This window comes from Bubalus bubalis, chromosome 8, assembly GCF_019923935.1.
Source record: "Bubalus bubalis isolate 160015118507 breed Murrah chromosome 8, NDDB_SH_1, whole genome shotgun sequence".
NCBI classification, from domain to species: domain Eukaryota; kingdom Metazoa; phylum Chordata; class Mammalia; order Artiodactyla; family Bovidae; genus Bubalus; species Bubalus bubalis.
The window spans coordinates 45,478,981-45,495,683 of record NC_059164.1 but is presented as its reverse complement, the minus strand read 5'-3'; the positions used below and the strand labels follow the sequence as shown (position 1 = coordinate 45,495,683).

Here is a 16,703-nt window from a genome sequence, read left to right as displayed (position 1 = left end):
TCAACCTGAGGGCTCAACCTTCACACCTCTAATCTATTTTCACAAAGACAGGCAATATATTCTGAGGTTCAGATGTAGTTGCATGAAGTTAGTGATTGGTCTAGTGTGTAGCATGAGCTCAGTATCTTAGTTTTTACCCATTATTCCCATATACTAATCTCTATTAACAGAGAAGGCAATGGCAACCCACTCCAGTACTCTTGCCTTGAAACTCCTATGGACGGAAGAGCCTGGTAGGCTGCCGTCTGCGGGGTTGCACAGAGTCGGACACGACTGAAGCGACGCAGCAGCAGCAATCTCTATTAATATATTGATAATACATTAATAGTATTATTATTTTTATATAAAGCCAAAGTAATCATTTAGGTTTCTGAGAATTCAGAATCCTCAGTGAAAACAATCAGTTTGCACAACTGTTGAAGAAAATAAATTTGTCAGAGAAACTGGAGCAAACACCTTTCATTTCCTCATTTTCCTAAATTTTAATACTGTAAAAATAATAGCTAACATTACTAACCACCTGTATCAGACATATATGCATCAACTCATTTAAACCTCATTCCAACCCTATGAAGTGGGTATTATTATCATCCCCATTTTAAAGAAGTTGAAACAAGAACAGAGAGCTTAAATTCTTTAAAAATGCCACAGTTACCGAGACTGACACCTTTGGCAAGCTGATTGTTGTTCTCTTAACCAATCTACAATGATAGAGTTTAGTTTTTGCTATTTCAGGAAAATATGGAGCTTTCCTCTGACAATAAAATCAGAATACCAAAAGAGAATTAGAGTCACCTAAGAACTGATGAGACTGGTGTAGATAATATGACAAAAGACAGGTTTATGACTTAATTAAATACAGTCAACAATTAAGGTCAAAGAAGGCTGGAAAAAAGGCAAAAATTGGACTTATCAACAAATACTTGTATTGCAGCACATGGCTGCTGCTGCTGCTGCTAAGTCGCTTCAGTCGTGTCCGACTCTGTGCGACCCCATAGATGGCAGCCCACCAGGCTCCCCCGTCCCTGGGATTCTCCAGGCAAGAACACAGGAATGGGTTGCCATTTCCTTCTCCAATGCATGAAAGTGAAAAGTGAAAGTGAAGTCGCTCAGTTAAGTGTCCAACTCTTTGTGACCCCATGGACTGCAGCCTACCAGGCTCCTCCGTCCATGGGATTTTCCAGGCAAGAGTACTGGAGTGGGGTGCCATTGTCTTCTCCAGCACATGGCTAGAAGTCTGTTACTGAGAAATGGTCTTGTGGTGCAACAGTACTAGAGTTCTTACAAACTTCAAGAAATGGACCAACTTATCTTAAAGAATTGGCATTTTGAGTTGTCAGAATGACATCTCTACAAATAACTGGCAGCAAAATCAAAGTAAACTGAAATGAAGGTCCTTCATCGATTTTTGTTATTGTTGTTGTTGAACTTTAGAGCAATATATTCCTGTCAACAGCTGATGAGAATCTTAAGAGGTGCCATTTTTTGTATGGCCAGAGATAAAGTTATTTTAATTTCCTTGGCAAACAGCCTCTTCAGTCATGTACTGTTATGTATATTCCTGTTCTGGAGATAGCAGGTGATTAAGACACATCTAAATCCTTTTCTCAAGGGACTTTTAATCTAAAAGAGTACCCAGTTTAACTGTTGTTATTAGAAAAAAAGGGAAATATAGGCTTCTGAATATACTCATTGGAAAAGACTCTGATGCTGGGAGGGATTGGGGGCAGGAGGAGAAGGGGACGATAGAAGGTGAGATGGCTGGATGGCATCACCAACTCGATGGACATGAGTTTGAGTGAACTCCAGGAGTTGGTGATGGACAGGGAGGCCTGGCGTGCTGCAATTCATGCGGTCGCAAAGAGTTGGACATGACTGAGCAACTGAACTGAACTGAACTGAGTATACTTGAACATATACTCCCAAATCTGTAATCTATGTTTTGAAATCTCAAAATTTACTGGAAGGGGATTTAAGATATTTAGTCCCACACCATTATTCTTTCAACCAGATTCAAGAGTTGGAAGAGTACTGGAACACAGAGGAACTAGCAGCTGGAGATGAGAAGTGAAACAGTATGTGTGTGAATGTGTGTTGGGGCATGGTTGTTTAATTGTAGTATATAAAGTAAAGTATAGGTACAGATATAACTGTTAAGAATAGGAAGATAATTAGTACCAAAACAGGAATATGCAGTAAAACTTACAATTACCAGTGGAAGTCTCTGCTATGTGACAGTAAAATTCAAACTCAAGTTCCCTACCACTAGTGTGGTATGTTATTCTTCTACTGAAAGTACAGTAAATATCAGGACTAGATGTTTCCAGAGTGAAAATTATGTTTCCTCTAAGTAGCAGGAAAAATGATTTACAATTCCCATACTTTAGATGAGAATACTTCATATATTTCCTCAGGGCCAGATCCTAGAATGTTGCCTAGAAACCTAATGTGGTCTATGGTTTACATGATCGATAAAAGCTGACAAGAACCTCCCTCTTAGGTGTTTCTTCATGGTGATGGGTGTTTGGTTTCTACCAGCCCTCCAAGTTGGCCCTTGGAAGCAAGCATAAGAGTTCTAGACACTGATACTCCTGTTCTCCCCTTACCATTTCTTTATTTTTGGCACATTCTAGGTCTTTGGCCTCTCTGATATCCCTGTAGACTACATTATTAGCATTTCTTGGAATCAAGCACCATTTCATAGCTTTAAATTATACTTGCTTGCCTTTACTTTGCTGGTAGTATCATGGCTGAATATGCCCCTCAAAACCCGAGTTCTTCTCCTTGAGCATCCCTCTTCCTGCACTGGGTAGGGGGAATCATACTGGTTCCTTAAATTCTACAGGAAGTGTTTTCAGTCATGCAGATACAATCAATGGAGAACTCAGCACAGCCTTTATAAGCCAGAATAGAGCCAGTATACAGAAAATTCTAAAAAAAAAAAAAAGTACTAGAAAAAATGGAAAAGGCACACAGTTCTGTATCTAAAACTACTCACGGGTCAAAGAGAGAAGCAACATCCTCCTTGTGGTTCCAGCAAGACCTCTATCAGGGATGATTAAATCCTTAAGTTAAATGTTCCTTGAAGTTTCAGCTGTCATGAAGCTATTGTAGACTGGTCTTCCCAAGATAACAATAGCTGCAGTATTACACATTATTCTTATATGGTTGGTGGCCAGTGCATTCTCATGGTTCCTACTGGGTCCCAATTTTGTACATCCACCTGACCAGAAAGTTTCCACACCTGAGGAGGGGGTATGTGTTTTATTTTACACATTCCAGGCTGATATAATGTTAAATTTGATAGAATATATTTTTCAGTGAACTGGCTTGAAACCCTAAGCTCTTGGCTCTTCCCTGACTGAACACTATGTACCCTGGGAAATGGTGAGCTCTGGGGTGAATTAAGCCTAATGGAGCATGAACTTAGGTCTCCATCCATCTGCTGTCAAGCACATTCATATATTTGGTTTGACTTGAAATGGCGCTTTAGATGTGGTTGAGTGATGATGCAACTGCTCCTCTGGCACACCTGGGATGTTCAATGTTTGGTGTCAAGTTTAGAATGAAGACCTAAGGCTTCTTTTTGTTTCTTTTTTTAATCATCATGCCCTGAGGGACCAGGATATTGGTTACCATCATACAGTAGTCAAGCTGGGCATTGGATTCTGTACCTATTACCCACCCTTGCACCCTTGCCCCACTGCTGCTGACCCTGCCCCTGGAAAACTCTCATAATTGCAGCTTCTCACATTTTTTTTTTTTTTGGTCATTTTTTAAATTGTTGCCAAAAATGAGAATTGTGGCTGGGCCACTTAATCTGGAATGGTATTGACATCAGTACTGATCACCGAAATTTCATCACACAGACAAACATCATCCATGATGATCTTTCTCCTATTTGAAGATTAATAAAAAAGGAGGCCAGCATGGGGTATTGTAAGATATGTCCTACCAAACTGAAAATTTGACTTCTAGTAAATAGCTATTACCTATAATTTTTTATCACCTCAATGCAGTAAGTTCATACATCCTCAAACAATGTAGTTTGGGGATACAATCTTTACTGAACTTGATTTCTGGCTCTGCTTCAATCTAGAATAAGAGCTCTATTATGGATGCCAACTGTCTTGAATATGAGACCTTAATGGCCAAAATATTGAGAATACTGCCCACCTGGTCTGACTTGTCCAGCTGTAACAATGCCCACAGTAGTCCTTTGGGATGCTGAGTCATAGGCTGGAGCTAGATGTTATGCAGCAGTGTCCCTGTTGAGGCCTGTTGGTGATAGCCCTATCTGATTTATGTGCCAGTGGTAGCATTTGCTGGCAGCAGTTGATGTCTTGGAATTTTTAAGGGAATGCCAAGCATCATGCCTGTGGTTACTTTGGTTTGATGATGTTGACTAGTATAATCATGAAATACAGTTAGGCTGTATGCCTATAACATACAGTCTACTGCTTTGCCACTAAAATAATATACTGGAATATGAAAGCTTGACAACACATCCCTGACTCATTCCTCCAAACAAAATGAACAAATTGAGAGTGCTGGCAGAGACAGGAGGGTGTGTGCCAACCTGAGTCAAAATTTTTGCTCCCTATTGAGGAAGAGTGGAGAGGGCTGTGGAGACGCTAAATTTCCCGCTCCTGGAGGGGGTCAGACCAGCCTGCTTGCATGTGCTGCTTATATTCCTGGGAGAACTATAAGATTTCACATCCTGGAGGAGAGATATTTGGTCGCTGAAAAGAGGACTGCTGTTTGTTCCCAGAAATGCCTCCTTCCTGCCTCAGCCCAGCAACTGCCAGCTCAATGCTCATCAACTGACATTAGCAGAAGTTTTCATGACCAACATCAAGGGCCAAGGGAACCTTTTATCCTCAGTATCAGTGAGGACGAATAAACCATGAAGAGACAAAGGAATGATAATTCTTTTATGGGGAATCAGAGAACCAAGGAAGGAAGGCAAAGCTGAAATAGACCTGGGGGGTGTATTGCCATAGAATTGAAAAAAGTGGAAGAAAGACAAGAGATTTGAAGTTTAGAAACTTAAAATATAAATAGTAAGAACTCTGAGAATATATGGATAAATAAATTTTTTAAAAAGAAGAAAACATCTTGGGATAGACAAGTTCTTAAATTATTAATGGTTACCAAGACTCAGATGGGATTAATGGGAAAACATTCACATACCTAGTTATACCTTGGGGAAGCTTACAAATTCCTTGGACTAAAAAAACCTTATAAATTTCCACAAAGAATATTATGACAACAAAAATTAGTTAAAGCAATGGTTACTATGTGCTACAGAATTCTGAAACAAAACATATACTGAAAGGGAAAATAATAATTCCTCAACTAAAATTCTGAAGCAGTCTAGCAAATCCTACACATTTTAGTGGAAGTAGAAATGCAGTGGTATAGTGCAAATGATTAACAACTGACTCTACAGAAGAATGATAAACAAAAAAATGAAGACTTGATTTGTAGTGCGCGCCAATTTCACGGTGTAAATACTCCCTCCATGGTCAATTTCAAGCTATCAAAGTGATGTCATTGAACACAGAGTTGAAAAGAAATGGGTCAGTTTAAACCAGCGCTAGGACATCCCTCTACAAGAGAGGTAATGCAGACAAGAGAAGTTAAAACAGCTTAAAAATACCGTATTTGAGGAATACTGGATGAGTAAGCAAAGAAAATACCTTAGTGGGAGGACACTTTTAATATGTTAATAGAGAAATGCAGGTGTGATTATCACTGTTGGGCTGAGAAGGTAAGCCTTTGAAGACTTGAAAACAATTAATTTGCACTTCTAAATTAATTGAGCCAAATGCAATAAGGAGAGAACTGACCAAGTCAGAAAAGTAAGAAGAGGGACTTCTGGTTTCCAGTCCACCATACAAGGAGCTTGGAAGTCACCACTTAACCCGAGCCATAAGTAAAAATTTGAACTAAAAAGTCAATAAGCTTTCTTAGATCTGTCAGGGAAGGGAGGTCACAGAGCAAACCACTGCTTCCAAATTTGGACAGACATACAGGTGGACACAAAGATTCACAATAGATAAGAACAGAAATCCATGAGTGGAAACCTCAGGTACCAGTGCTGGGGTAGGAAAACCTGAACTAGGGACAAGTCTGAGGGTTAAAACCCCCAGGGGACCCTGTCATAAGATGGCCCCCACACTTTGGTGAATTTTACCTCCTTGAGCTCTGCCAGATCCCCACCACGAAGGCTGGAGAAAAATCACTGCATGCTTCTGGCAGAAAGATGGGAGAAGGGACCATTCTGAAAACCGTCAGAGCGTCTGTTCATCTTAACAGGACCTAGCTTCAAGGAAAACTATTTTACCAGAGTCTAAACCATTGGGATTTTATCAGAGGTTAATAACCCTTGGGGAAGGAAGGAAATAGTCAACACTAGCCTCTTCTAGCCATCCTGTTTCACGTAAGGCTAGAGAAAAATTGTAAGCACTTATAAAGAAAAATAAGTAGAGGCAAAAAGAAACTATGATGTATGATAATATTAAACCTAAAATAAATGGAAGAAACAACACAAAGAATATCAGTTATGGAACAAATATGAAAAGTCTGAATTTCCCTATCAAAATACATTATCATACTCAGACAAAATCCAGTTATATATGTTAATAAAAATCAAAATTAAGATAAGACAAAGATATGTCAAACATATGTGTGAATACGTCTCCTTAAGTAAGGAAAACAAAAGCAAAATTAAACAAATATGACAAATCAAACTAAAAACCTTTTGCTTTCAAGAAACTACAAAAAAAAAAAAAAAAGGAGAGAGAGAGAAAAGGCTACCTACTGAATGGAAGAAGTTATTTTCAAACAATATTACCTGATAAAGGGTTAATAGCCAAAATAGACAAAAAGCTCATACAACTCAACACCACAAACGACCTGATTAAAGACTGGTCAGAGGATCCAAATAGACATTTTTCCAAAGAAGATATACAGATGGCAACAGGCTTATGGAAAGATGCTCACCATAACTAATCATCAGAGAAATGCAAATCAAAACCACAATGAAATACCATCTCACACCTGTCAGAATGGCTATTATCAAGAAGACAACAAATAACCAGTGTTGCCAAGAATGTGGAGAAAGGGAACCCTTGTGCACTGTTATGGGAATGTAAATTGGTGTAGCTTCTAAGGAAAAAAGTATGGAGATATCTCAAAAAATTAAAAATAGAACCATCACACAATAAAGCAATTCTACTCCTGGGTATTTATCTGAAGAAAACAAAAACACTAATTATAAGAGATATATGCTCCTATGTTCACCGCAGCATTATTTACAATAGCCAACCCAAGTACCCATTAACATATGAATTGATAAAGATTTGATACATCTTTATCCATTAGACTTTATCCATAACGTTATACTTTATCCATTAGTATACAATAGACTATTACTCAACCGTAAAAAGAATGAAATCTTGCCATTTGTATCATCATAGATGAACCTAGATGGTATTATGTTAAGTGAAATAAGTCAGACAGAGAAAGACAAATACTGCACTGGATGATTTCACTTACATGTGGACTCTAAAAACCAAAACAAATCAACAAACAAAACAGAAACAGAGTTACAGATACAGAGAGTAAATAGGTGGGGGAAAATAAAAAAGAAAGGTTGAAAATAAGGATATGGACAAAGTTAAATCTAATTAATGCATACAAAGAAAGTAGAAATAGCACAATTCAAAGTGAAAAGCATTTAATGGGACCTCAGCCTCTGGTGGCTTAGAGGGTAAGGCGTCTGCCTACAGTGCGGGAGACTTGGGTTCGATCTCTGGGACGGGAAGATCCCCTGGAGAAGGAAATGGCAACCCACTCCAGTACTCTTGCCTGGAAAATCCCATGGACGGAGAAGCCCGGTAGGCTACAGTCCATGGGGTCGCAAAGAGTTGGATAGGACTGAGCAACTTCACTTTCACTTTCAGCCTCTGATAGCTCAGTTGGTAAAGAATCCGCCTGCAATTCGAGACCCCGGTTTGATTCCTGGTTCAGGAAGATCCCCTGGAGAAGGGATAGGCTACCCATTCCAGTATTCTTGGGCTTCCCTTGTGGCTCAGCTGGTAAAGAATCCACCTGCAATGTGTGAGACCTGGGTTTGATCCCTGGGTTGGGAAGATCCCCTGGAGAAAAGAATGGCTACCCACTCCAGTATTCTGGCCTGGAGAATTCCATGGTCTGTATAGTCCGTGGGGGTCACAAAGAGTCGGACACGACTGAGCAACTTTCACTTTCTGCCTCTGGCCGCTTGCCTGGCTAGGGTCACCTCCCAGCTCACAGTCTGTACCTTCATGAAGGTCTCTACCACCCCTTTGGCCATGTACAGGCTCATCCCTTTGTCACCCCTCTCCACAGGGCCTTCTGTGCTCGCCTCATCAAAGTCCAGGAAGAACTCCTAGGACAGATCAACAAAGTGCCCTACCTCCTTTACCTTCCTGGTTCGCTGAGGTCAGCCTTGCTCCTCAAACAGCCCGGTCTTCGCACATTTGTATATGGCTGTGTCCTCCTCAGAATAAAGTCAGGGAACATTTCTGAAGATACTGAGCACAGGAAGCTGCCTTGCAGCCATGAGCTAGTGACTTCTGGGGATTATAAGAATTCTGTGTGTATTTCTCTTACACACACACACGCACAAACTTCACACACTCTTTAGTGCACGGCCTCTTCCATGGCCACCTTCACTCTTCTGGTCTAGCTCTTCCTCCTTTCCATGCCCTTCCCCATCCATGCACCTTTTCACCTCCTCACCCCTCCCAGTACCTGGCCTTTCTGAGCACCTGTGCCTCCTGTCTGTACACTCAGGTGGAATGCTCTCTACCTGGTAACTCAGCACAATCCTGCCTCCTTCCCATTTAGGTGTGACATGGGGAGCTGTAGCTGGGTCACACGTGAAACCAAATTGCCTGCAACACATCTCCTCACACAATTCAAGGCCTGTTGGGGGCGAGTTAACCGCCCCCCTCCTCCCACCAATTTCCACCCGTGGAGAACACAGACACCTGTGTCTCGTCTTTCCACAGACCAAGTTCTTGGTATTTCAAAAGTCTAGACTGACACAAAGAATAATGTGAAAGCTCCAATATAAAAAGATAACCACTGTCACTGAAAAAAAAAATTTATTTTGCGCACCATTTGATTAAAATTTCCTTTCTTTTGATGAAATATCAGTAAATCTCCACCATTTTCTTAATTCTCCTGGGCCCCACAGCCATTTTCAAGTTTTCCTGAGTGCTCTCCCCAGAGATGAGCATAGCTTCCAAACCGCAGTTCTGAGGAACTGAAGAGAAACGAGAGACCCCGAGGAAAAGCCCTCTGCACTAGCGGAAGCGGCACGGGTATGGCCACAAGATGCAGGCGAGGAGTGCAGAAGTTGCCACACTCGCCAGAGCTCAGCGGGAGAACTGCCTCCACAGGGGCCACAAGACCAGTGACACTAACCTTCTGTACTCCAGTCAGAGGGAAAGGGACTCTGGAACCACAGGGGTTGAAAACGAGGCTGAGCCCTTCTGCTGCATGAAAGGCCTGTTCCGAATGCCTTTTCCAGCCAGTGGCTCCACGTAGGCGAGGCACACGTGCGATCATGTCACGTGGGCTTCTATACTTCAGGCTGATTGGTCGATTGATGGAGGGCAGGCTTACTGCAGGCTCTGGAAGCCGAAGTGGCACATCAGGCGCCTCTACGGAGATAGGATTTTGAGGGCTTTTTTTTTTTTCCCCTTTCTTTCTTTCGTATGCCTCAGAGTAGGGGCTGATATCTGGAGCTCACTTAAAATTTTGGATTAGGTCACACTGAAACTGTCTTAGTTTGCAACGAGTCCATTTCAAGAAGCAATTTATTAAATGGTGAGGCCAGAACTATGCTAAATCAGTGTGCTAAAACTTAAGAGACAGTTCATCCCTAAAATATCCCGTGTGGGTTTTAACTGGGTTCTGGTTTGCACAAAAGACGTTTTGAGAAACATGAGGTATAGTTTAACATAAACTGAAAATCAAATTGTGTTGGGGAATTATTGTTTTGTTAGGTAGTCAGGGAAGAGGCAAAGGAGGGAAAATAATTCCAGTTTTCAGCGAGGCATGTTGAAGTATTTAGCCAGCTAATGATGTTTGGAATTTGTTTTATAATATTTAAAATTTTACTAAATCAAGGATATGGGGTAAAATGGAAGGAGAGGAACTATTATAGAATAAACAAAGGAAAAATACTTAAGACCATGTGAACTGAATGCAATAGAATGGACCTTACTTGGATCAAAATTTCTGTCTGTGAGAAAGTGCCATCACAATCAGGGGAATTCAACAATGGCTTTTTATTAGACAGCATTAAAAAAATAATTTTATTAGGTAATAAGATTTTTTAGGCATGTATATTTAAGTCCCTATATATCAGATAGATATATGAAAGAATTTATCTTTAAAAATGTTATCTGGGATTTGCTTTAAACTATTCCAGGAAATACGTTGGTAGGGGAATAGATGAAACAAAATTGGCAGTATTGATAATTTCTAAAGCCAAGAAATGGGTACATGGGCAGGCTTATTATAGTAGACTGGTGCAAAAGTAATTGTGGTTTTTGCATTGCTGAACTTTGTCATTTGTTGTTGGAATACATTCTTAAATAAATGTGGTTATATTGTACATCATTTTTATGTGCATTTCTAGCTTTATTTATTTATTTTTTTTGCTAATGACATTGCTTGCTGTTTATATTTATTTCAGACTATAGAAATGATGTTAGACAAAAAGCAAATTTGAGCAATTTTAAAATTTGAATTCAAAATGGGTTATAAAGCTGCAGAGACAACTTGCAACATCAACAAAGCATTTGGCCCAGGAACTGCTAATGAACATACAATGCAGTGGTGATTCAAGAAGTTTTGCAAAGGAGAACAGAGCCTTGAAGATGAGGAACATAGTGGCTGGCCATCGAAAGTTGACAGCGACCAATAGAGAGGATCATGGAAGGTGATCCCTCTTACAACTACATAAGAAGTTGCCAAAGAAGTCAACATCAATCATTCTACCATCATTTGGCATTTGAAGCAAATTGGAAAGGTAAAAAAACTCGATAAATGGGTGCTTCATGAGCTGACCAAAAATCAAAAAGTTGAATGAATTGGGCTACACAGTCTTGCCTCATCTGCCATATTCACCTGACCTCTCGCCAACATACTACTACTTTTTCAAGCATCTCAACAACTTTTTGCAGGGACAATGCTTCTGAATGTGTAGCAGACCTGGAGACAGACTGGTACAGATTGGATCCTGGGGGATGGAGGGCTCTAGAAAAAAAAAAAGTTGACAGAAAACATGATGGATGTTTAAAGGAAAAAATAAAGGATATAGTAAAATCAAATAGTAGAAGACAAAAAGGCAATTAAAAATAGAAAAATCAAAACTGTAAACTAAATATGGCATGCGTTTAAACTTCTGGACTGTAAGAAGAGTGAATCTATTAACTTCAATGCTAAAAACACTTTCCTTTTGCTTGCTGATAGAGGAAGGAAATATAATTAAACATACCATGTGACCCAAGACAAAAGCATATTTGAAGCCTTATTAATGTAAAGGCAGTTCAGCCATTTTCAACTTTTAGAGTCAACCAATGGACAAAGTGGAGATGATTAATAGTGCTTGCAGGATATGTCACATAGGAAGTTCCATATACTAATCCCCCAAAGAAAGAGTGGAGAACCCTTCCTGCTGGTGGAATCAAGAGAGGGAGTTTCATGGTCAATGAGTAAAGAAGAGTGAAGACCCTAACTGGAGTCCTCATGAATCCAGTAGCTCACCAATCTAGCTCACGCCCTGGCCAAGAAGGGTGAATGGGTAGAGAAATTATAGACTTTGGTAGGCTAAGAGGAAAACCAAAAACAGAGGGGATCAATTAGCTCTTTCCTGATTATCTTTGTGCCAATATTGAGAAGTGACAGGAAAAAAATGAAATGGTGGTATGTTGATATTAAGAGAGGACTCAAGGCAGCTCTTATTGATTCTACATAGCCTGTAGATCTTGCATGGTCCTCACACATGGGGGGTGTGTAAGAAGCCTAAAGATGTTGTCTGGTAGTCTTATGGCCTGGGGCTGGGGGGCTGGGGATCAATACAGCAGGGAAAGAAGTGACCTTACAGCTAAGGACTGAAGGGTAGATTCCCAGACTGGGAAATGAGTAGAGATTGGAGCTGACCCCAGGGAATCTGGGAGGCCTGATGGCTGAGGTTGGGGCCTACTCATTAAAGGAAGATAGCAAACTCCTTGGGAGAACAGACCAAAGATATTATAATGCTGGAGGCAGTATGGCCAGAACTTCTTCAGGTCAAGACACCTCAGCTGACGTCAGAATGCAAACCAAGGGTGTGGCGCCAATGCTATGAAGATATCTAAGTTGCCTGAGGGAGAACCTGTAAAGTAGGGGAAACTGCTCTTATAATAAAATATGAGTGAATATCATTGGAAAAGACTCTGATGCTGGGAGGGATTGGGGGCAGGAGGAGAAGGGGACGAAAGAGGATGAGATGGCTGGATGGCATCACTGACTAGATGGACGTGAGTCTGAGTGAACTCCGGGAGTTGGTGACGGACAGGGAGGCCTGGCATGCTGCGATTCATGAGGTCGCAAAGAGTCGGACACGACTGAGCAACTGAACTGAACTGAACTGAATACATAATATAAAATTTACCATTTTAACCATTTTTAAGTGTACAGTTCTGTAGCATTTGAAGTTCATTCACATTGTTATGCAACCATCACCACCATCCATCTCCAGAACCTTTCATCTTCCTAAAATGATACTTTCCCCATTCCCCTATTCCCCTAACCCCACACCAACTTATGGCAATGACTATTCAACTTTCTGTCTGTACGAATTGGACAACTGTAGGAATTTCACAGCAGAGAAATCATACAATATTTGTTTTTTCATGCTGGTTTATTCCACTTAACATAAGGTCTTCAAGGTTCAACCATGCTGTAGCATGTGTCAGAATTTCCTTTCTTTTTTTAACACTAGGTAACATTCAAGATTGCTGGGAGAAATATCAGTAACCTCAGATATGCAGATGACACCATCCTTATGGCAGAAAGTGAAGAACTAAAGAGCCTCTTGATGAAAGTGAAAGAGGAGAGTGAAAAAGTTGGCTTAAAGCTCAACATTCAGCAAACAAAGATCATGGCATCCGGTCCCATCACTTCATGGCAAATAGATGGAGAAACAGTGAAAACAGTGACAGATTTAATTTTTTTGGGCTCCAAAATCACTGCAGATGGTGACGGCAGCCATGAAATAAAAAGACACTTATTCCTTGGAAGAAAAGTTATGGCCAACCTAGATAGCATATTAAAAAGCAGAGACATTACTTTGTCAACAAAGGTCTGTCTATTCAAGGCTATGGTTTTTCCTGTGATCATGTATGGATGTGAGAGTTGGACTGTGAAGAAAGCTGAGCACCGAAGAAATGATGCTTTTGAACTGTGGTGTTGGAGAAGACTCTTGAGAGTCCCTTAGACTGCAAGGATATCAAACCAGTCCATCCTAAAGGAAATCAGTCCTGGGTCATCATTGGAAGGGCTGATGTTGAAGCTGAAACTCCAATACTTGGGCCACCTGATGTGAAGAGCTGACTCACTGGAAAAGACCCTGATGCTGGGAAAGATTGAAGGCTGGAGGAGAAGGGGATGACAGAGGATGAGATGGTTGGATGGCATCACTGACTCAATGGACATGAGTTTGAGTAAACTCTGGGAGTTAGTGATGGACAGGGAGGCCTGGCGTGCTGCAGTCCATGGGGTCACTAAGAGTCAGACACGACTGAGTGACGGAACTGAACTGAACTGAACATTCCATTGTTTGTGCACCACATTTTGTTTATCCATTCATCTGTCAGTGGACACTTGGGTTGCTTCTGCTTTCTGTCTATTGTGAATCATGCTATAAACACAGGTGTACATGTTCATCAGATATTTTTCAAGTCTGCTTTTTTTTTTAATCATATACCCACAGGTAGAAGTGGGATCATATAGATTTTCTATGTTTTTTTATTGTTTTTAAAAAATGATACTATTTTAGCAGTTGCATCATGTATTAGGTTGGCCAAAAGGTTTGTTTGGGTTTTTCTGTAACAGCTTACAGGAAACACTGAACAAGTTTTTTGGCCAACCCAATACATTCCTACCAGCTACATGCAAGAGTTCCAGTTTCTCCACATCCTCACCCACATTTGATATTTTGATATTTTCCTTTTCTGTCTTCCTTTCCTTTCTTTTTTTTTTTTTTGATAGCAGTCATGTTAATGGGTGTGAGGTAATGCTGTGGTTTTGATTTGCATTTCCCTGATGACAAGTGGTATGGAGCATATTTTCATGTGCTTATTGGCCATTTATATGCCTTCTTTGAAGAAATGTCTATTCAAATCCTTTGCTCATTTTAAAATCGGGTCATTTGTCGTTTTGTTGTTGTATTGTAGTAGTTTCTTATAAATTCCAGATATCAGTTCCTTATTAGATACATGACTTACAAACATTTTCTCCACTTCATAAATTGCCTTTTCACTCTGTTGACAGTGTGCTCTGATGCATGAAAGTTTAAAATTCTGAAGAAGTTCAATTTACCTACTCTTTTTTTTTGTTGTTGTTCTTGGTTGTGCTTTTGGTCCTTATAGAGTTTTAAAATTAGAATTGACAGAGACCCCAAAGAATCTGTCAACACACCTCCAGAGCTTAATGAGCAGAAAGAAACATGGCTAACTTTAATTGGGAAATTCATACCTTTTTTAGTTTTTATATTTTGCTACTGAGTGACATTGGGAGCTCTACTGTAAAATATGATCATGTTGCTTTTTTGTTGTTCTTGTATATCTGAATTTTAGTGTGTACATTTTTGGCCCTTAATCAAAAAGGTGGCAGAAAATTCAGAAGCAAAATGTGACAAAAGCCTCATGAAAACTTTGATAGAATATCATTTCACACCAAGAACGAGCCCTGGCTGACAAGCACACTGCTCACACACAGGCCCTGTGATGTTATGAGGTTTGGGAACTTATTTACATTAGTTTGTTTTTCTTTCTCAAGAACGTGAAAACCATCACCCTGGGAATAAGAAAGCTGTAACACAACCATGCTAAAGATGGGAATTTAAATTGAAAGTCATAAAAGGCAAAACAGAATTTCAGAAGGGATCAGTGCACTGTTGCATCCATTACCTTCCCACCAGATCCACGGGACACAAGTTCATTAAGTGGGTGTTCTCTGTGCTGCTCTGCTTCCAGGAATGCCACTTTAAAGAACCTGACAAACTGGCTTTCTTTCCCTTTCGTATTTGAGAACATAAATATTGCATTGGCACTAGGGTAAAACTCAATTATAAAGACAAGTTAGATGAAAAGCTCAAAATAAAAGCTTTGCTCTTTTAGTTTTGTTAGACTTCTGCAATCGGGTATGGAGAAATTGTTTTAATCTCCAAAGGATACTACATGCTCATTGTTTTTGAAAAGGCAAATGAATTATTACACTTACATTCTTTGGCTTAATATAACACAAATCTGATTTTTGTTCTGTTGATGCTTCTAAGGAGACTATAAACCTCCTTTTGGCAGGAAACATCACTGTATATTTTATTTATTTTTTGATCCTGTGCTATTAATATTCTTAGGCAGTATATTTGTTCTATCCTTGTTTATGGATTCTTAAAGCATATAAATCATGTGAACCTCCTCATATATCTGCCAATTTGAAATAAACTCCAGGTTTTCACATAGATTCTCAACTCAAACTGTTTGATAAGTCCTTGCTCGGAGCTTATCTCTTATTAGTCATTAATGCTTTTCTTTATTTTGGGAGAGTATCTTCTTTTTGCATCATTACCCTTTTTTTTCTGACCTGATAACTATTTCGTTGTTGTGGGAAAGATTCCTTTGACATGGAACAGAGAAATCCTACCCAGAATGACTTGACCTGCCTCTCCCAGAGCTTGTTATTTTCTTTTTTGGCTGCACTGGGTCTTTGTTGCTGTGTGGGCACTTCTCTAGTTGCTGGGAGTGAGGGCTTCTCTCTAGTTGCACTGCATGGGCTTCTCATTGCAATGATTTTTCTTGTTGCAGAGCACAGGCTCTAGGGTACGTAAGCTCAGTGGTTGCAGCATACAGGCCTAGCTGCCCCACTGAATATGGGGAGACGACATTCCTGGACCAGGAAGATTCTTAACCACTGGACCACTAGGGAAGTCCTCTTCCAGAGCTTGTTGATGGAAAGTTTCTAATAAAAGGATAAAATGATGGATTATTTCTTTTTAACTTCACCAGCTGATTTGGCTTTAAAGAAAGACTCTTATCTTTTCTTATGCTTCCTATTCACCTTTTCCCAAAGAGTGGCATTTTTGCAAGTTCATTCCCACCCTTGAGACCCTTCTCCAAAGAGTCTGTCTACTGCCCTTTACCCTAACACTATGCATTTAATTTTTATCAAGCAACATCAATACCAACTCCCAAAACAAATTCCTGGGTTGGAACTCTACAGGAACACCCAGTTTGCCAGATGCTGAAAAATCCTCAGAGCCATTAATTTCTTTTATCTTTTGTGGCACATGCTTGAATTTTTCAGTTCTTGCTGTGTTCAGTCCACTTCTTTAGTGATGGTGAAGCAGGGACCTACACTTGTTTCTATCTTCC

At 40.1% G+C, this 16,703-nt stretch overlaps 2 long non-coding RNA genes across 5 annotated transcripts in view; one reads left to right on the top strand and one right to left on the bottom strand.

Moving 5' to 3' along the window:
• LHFPL3 overlaps positions 1-16,703 on the bottom strand; it is a 658,997-nt gene that overhangs the window by 233,567 nt on the left and 408,727 nt on the right. The window contains exon 1 of one of the 4 annotated variants that reach the window (XR_006553065.1): positions 9,481-9,630. The exons of the other annotated variants lie outside the window; for them this stretch is intronic. This is a non-coding gene — a long non-coding RNA (LHFPL tetraspan subfamily member 3). Of the gene's footprint in view, positions 1-9,480; positions 9,631-16,703 lie in introns of those variants that run through there. 4 annotated transcript variants of the gene reach the window in all.
• LOC123334870 lies at positions 9,756-11,412 on the top strand. The gene is made up of 2 exons (XR_006553066.2): positions 9,756-9,885; positions 10,760-11,412. It is a non-coding gene; the product is annotated as an uncharacterized LOC123334870 (long non-coding RNA).